Source organism: Sinocyclocheilus anshuiensis, unplaced genomic scaffold (genome assembly GCF_001515605.1).
Source record: "Sinocyclocheilus anshuiensis isolate Anshui unplaced genomic scaffold, SAMN03320099.WGS_v1.1 scaffold2170, whole genome shotgun sequence".
Classification (NCBI taxonomy): Eukaryota; Metazoa; Chordata; class Actinopteri; order Cypriniformes; family Cyprinidae; genus Sinocyclocheilus; species Sinocyclocheilus anshuiensis.
The window spans coordinates 704,602-709,823 of record NW_015558572.1 but is presented as its reverse complement, the minus strand read 5'-3'; the positions used below and the strand labels follow the sequence as shown (position 1 = coordinate 709,823).

The window sequence follows — 5,222 nt, the reverse complement described above, 5'->3', positions numbered from 1 at the left end:
ATAAAAAAAACTGAAAAAATATATTATATTTTTTAAATGTCACGTGTTACATTGCAATTATTTATATTTAGTAGGTTTTAAATACTGCGTGGAATGAAAAGTGGAATGTAATGGATCAAAAACAATTATATTCTCTTCAGTTTGTTGCACGTTTGTTCTTTTAAAGAAGTTTCAAATGTGAACCCCCTTTTACTGGCAGCATTTTGATCTTTCAGTTTTTATATATAAGCAGGGGAATAATACGATGCTAAATGTTATTTATATTGCAGTTGAAACTGCTATCAATTTTGCATCATTTTGCACAGCCACTTTGACCCAGAAACATATTCTGAGTTTTACAAAGCAAAAAAGGAAAGTTTCAGCCAACATCTAAACGATCTCGGCAACGGCTTGGAGTAGAAATGCAATACTAATATAATTAGAACGTTTTTTTTTTTTTACCTTGAAGCACAATATGTTCCTGGGTCAATATGACAACATAATCAAGCAGGTATATGTGTATGCATATACCTATTAAAAGAAAATAACTGTATGTTCTACATTACTATATATTACTGCTCCTCTTGTTCTCACTGCTGAAAAACTCTCAGAGAGAGATCAGGTCAAGAGGTGATTCTCTTATTTGAGCAGGAGGTGAGAATGAACAGGCCAGGATCTCTGAGCCCCCAGAGTGGTGACACTGAGGAGGCCTGACAGACTGCTCCTCTGTCAGCAGATGGGCGGCATCAATAATTCAGTCTGGAGACTGTGGCATGCTGCTTCGTTTCATGTCCTATCACCACATCTCTCTCACAGTCAGTGTAAGGAAACACAAGGGCCACATCTACCTCCTTAGCAGTGACCCCTGAATCTGTATCGCACATGCCCACCTGTCACAAATAAAACCTAAACCAATAGACAGGTCTATAGCAGTGGTATGTGATTGGTTTCAGAAATAAGAAATTATTTTTTAATCCAAGGTAAATTCATGTTTCAGTTCCCTTTCTGGATTAGGGAACAGAATAGTCTTTTTTTTTTGTACCAAAAATAAAATTAAAATAAAATAAAATAAAATAAAATAACAAATAAATAGTACACACACACACACACACACACTTTTTTTCTACACATTTTCTTTAAAAACTTTCTTTTTTTTATCATATATGTATATATGTATGGCTATTAATATTAATAATGCATATTTAATATAGCTATTAATATGACTAATATATAATAGTTATTTGTTTAAACATTTGTTAAAAAAACAATTTTGAATTAAAACTACACAAACACATATGTAAGTGTGTGTGTGTGTGCATATAGAAACAAACATTATTGCTTAATATAGTTTAGGAATAATACAATAAATGTGTTTCTCCCTAGGACACGGTAACATGAGGGATGTGAATATATGGCTATTAATATTAATAGTTAATGTCTTTGAGATCATTTTTTTAAATCCCCTGTAAACACCGCAGGTGTCATGACGGTCATTGGACCTTTAATTTAACAGAGCTGAGTGGTCATTAAAAACCAGCACTCACACATTATCATGTCAATTTCACTTCCATTTGGATGTGATAATGTCTAAGTGAGTTATTTATGATGCCATTAGTCTATCCTTTTCCACCAGTTTCCACAGATTTAATTCATTTGGATGCTAACATGGCTTTTGATTGACAGGGTATTCAGCTAATCACAGTGAAGTAGAGGACTTGCCTCGTCCCTGGCTGTATGTCATGAATTAATGCCGGTCCTGTGCTGTTGATGATGAATTCAGAGTGTCACATTTGGCCGGTGGTCCTGGCAGTGGCCTAGATCTGGGCCTGAGGTTTACATGCATTGCATATGCAGACGGTGTGAGTGTGTGAAGGTCGAGGGGTGGCGGGAGTGACATCCTGTTTCAGTTAATTCACTTTCACTATGTACCGCCCCTCTCAGATGCTCTTTATTTAACAGTTCCATCCACTTACTAGGAGAAATGTGTGTGTGTGTGTTTGTGTGTAGCAGGAGGGAATGAGGAGATGGTGGGCCGTCTGTCAGGTCTGTAGCCTCCTTTAACCCAGAAGTGTTTGCTGATCCACCCTCCCACACATGCACACAGACATGAGCTAATGTAATATTAATGGCCACTCTCTCTGCCTGATCCAGAAAGGTCATTTTCTCAGTCCAGTCTTTTCTTCCACTTAATTCTCGTCTTTTATTAATTTCCAGTGTGCCCATATTAAAAATTAATTTTAATGACTTAGATTCTACAATGCAAAGTGAAAAAAAAAAAGCACAGTGCAAGAATTTTTATTTAAATCATTCAAATTTGAACTAGATTCCCTTAATGGTAAACAAAATTATTTACATTATTATTTATAATATTTACAACAATTCCTGTAGTTTGAATATATTTTGTCACAATATTTCCACATTTTCTATTTAGTCATACAATTTTTTAAATCTAACTCATTCTTATCGTTTTCTATTGCTTCTCCAAACTACACATCCCATAATCCCACATTATTTTTATTCAGGTCACATGATTATAAGCAAGGAGCGGATGGTACAGAGTCATGTGATGTGATCCGGGGTTGAATCTGAGAGGTTCTCCTGCGTCTGATGTGAGTGTTAAGTGCTCTCCTAAGAAAAAGGGTAATGTATGAAAATTAGCTTTGTTCAGTTGTGACTCTGGTTAAATGGATTGTTCGTTTTGGCTGAGAATATATCAGGTGGAGGTCAGTGTTTAACGATGGAGAGGAGGTGAGAGGAAGGGGGAGGGTAGGCCAGAAAGGATGCTCTTTCGTTACCGTGGCATTCAGAAAGAACACTGTACGTTGGGATAATTGCATGTGATGTAATACATACAAACATAATGTCCCATCTGTTATGTGGGCTGAAGACTGCGTTTATGAATTTCTGTGTTAATCCTGAGCTGTGTTATTTAGTTTATCATGGCTATGTGAGGGGCCTGGATTTTTTTAAGAGCTGTTGTGTGTGTCTTGTCTTCTTCTGCTGCCCAATCAAATTTGGTTGAATCGTTTGTTTACTGTTCGGCTGACCATTTTTTAAAAAGTAGATTAGCCATAATAAGCCATTGTTTTCCATTTGGGTCTCTTTTGTTTTGCAGTGTTGGTCAAGTGAAGCGAGCCTTGTGCTTTCACAATGTCTGTTGTGAATATGCACATGATGCTAAATTATGGCTATACTGTATTTTAAACACTTATCAGGATTGTGTGTGATTCAGAAATAAATTGGGAACGTTCCTACTCCATTCCTGATTTTGAATGGAATTGGAAATGAAGTAACAAACAGGTATTTCCATTTAAATCGGAATGTAAGGAAGTTCAGAGTTCAAAGTTATTAATTTAACCTCATTTAATTTACAATTTTTAACCAGAAAAGCCATGTTTGACTTTGAATGCTGGCTTGACAAAGCTTTACAATCCTTGTTGTTTAAAGGTTTATAGGCTTTACCTATGTGTGATTTGAATTTAAACTTGTCTTTTCTCATACGCTTTTTTTTTTTTTTTGCTAATGATATGATGTTCTCTCTGCTGAGGGCAAATGGGAAACTCATATTTTCAGATTCATAAGAAGAAAGCCATAATTATTGTATTATGTGATCCGCCACTCTTACCACAAGATTTAGATTTTTTATTTCTATTATTAAATAATAGCTTGTGATACAGTTAAATCACAGCCCTTGATTCTATCACATTATTTATGTATTGCACACCGAAACAGTTTCACGGCAGTTTCCCACATTTTGTGAGGTTTGTTTTGCTTTCACATTGCTAATGTTCATCTACCAAATGATTTAGGCTGAATGTGACATAAAATAATTGCCATTGACAGGAAGTAAACTTAATGAAGAGAGACGATATGAACAACAAAATTCATATGCATTTTTTTTTTTAAATCATAGTTGTTAAAAAAAGTTATGAATGTCCATCATGAAGGACTTTCTCAGTAAAGATCCTTCATAATGGACAAAGGAGCGTTTTCTAATGGATGAACAGTTCTGTATCTAATTGTCAAACAAAGTCCACTGGTATTGGTATTTCTTTTGCATGGGCTAATGTTAAAAAGCTAAACAATTTACAACAACAACATTAGTATTTCTACAACAGCGTTACGGATAAACTAAAGATGATTTAAATGTTAGCTAAAGATCAGAAACATCACAAGCTGGCTTTGATAAGTTATTTAAATGTATTTAAATTAAATTCGTACTAAACAGTTCACATATGATGCTTTTAAATAATTTTATTTCAGTCTGACAGGGAATTTCAGTGGCTGTAGCAAGTAGCTATGGAGGTTTCAAAACAATTTTGCAAATCTCTTGTTTTCTGTTGCTGTGTATCTTTGTTTACAATTACACCAAATGAAAAATGATTCACTGTCCAGATGGAACCAACACAGGGTCCGGATCGGGCAGGGCTGTGCATGCGAACTACGGCTCTGTGTAGTAAATGCCGCTCCATATGAAAGCAGGTGATGGCGATTTACTACCAATCACGGAACCGGCTTTACTGACGAGATGCGCATTATAATCGCATGCGATTAATTGCACAGCCCTAGGATCGGGGCTACATTTCCCAAAAGCATCGTAAGCCAAGTAGATCATAGATCCATTGCCACCAATGGTCTCTATGAATAACTTATCCCACGATGCTTTTGAGAAACGCAGCCCTGGGGCCCATTCTTCGTACGTCGCTAACTCAGTTAGCTGGATTTGATTGTTGATGATTTAGCATGATCTTGGATTATTTGGTTCTTCGAAGCTCATCCCGGAGTTGCTGTCATAGCAACATGTCCGTAAGCTTAAACCTGCTCGGGAGCAGGCTTATTTAATGTAAACAGGATTAGATTGCATCTTTTTAAGCAGAATTGATATTTAAAATATGTCCCAGCCACCGCTACTTTATTACAAGAGTACCCTACTAATCCAGGGACAATAATTTAAAATAATAATAATTACAAAATTAATTTAAAGATAATATAATAATGTTGTGTAGCCTTTAATACTATAGACACAGCCGGTTTTACTCACTGAGAGATTTATTCGTCATAAAATTATTACTTCATAATTGTATTAGAGTCTTACACACATGCTATACAGATAATGTAGAGTCGTGCATTAATTTGAGTGGTGACAGATATTATGGGAGTGGCTTGATGGAGCACAGGAGATGCAGATAACATAATCTTGACCCTTAAGAAACTTTAATTAATGCTGTCACGTAACAAATCTG

At 35.7% G+C, this 5,222-nt stretch overlaps 1 protein-coding gene across 3 annotated transcripts in view; it reads left to right on the top strand.

Moving 5' to 3' along the window:
* The first annotated feature begins 2,527 nt into the window (after positions 1–2,527).
* tsnare1 (T-SNARE Domain Containing 1) overlaps positions 2,528–5,222 on the top strand; it is a 139,884-nt gene continuing 137,189 nt past the window's right edge. For 2 of the 3 annotated variants that reach the window (XM_016475269.1, XM_016475271.1), the window contains exon 1: positions 2,552–2,619. The gene's annotated coding sequence lies outside the window, so the exon portion shown is untranslated. Of the gene's footprint in view, positions 2,620–5,222 lie in introns of all 3 variants that reach the window. The other variant, XM_016475270.1, reaches the window with a different exon arrangement.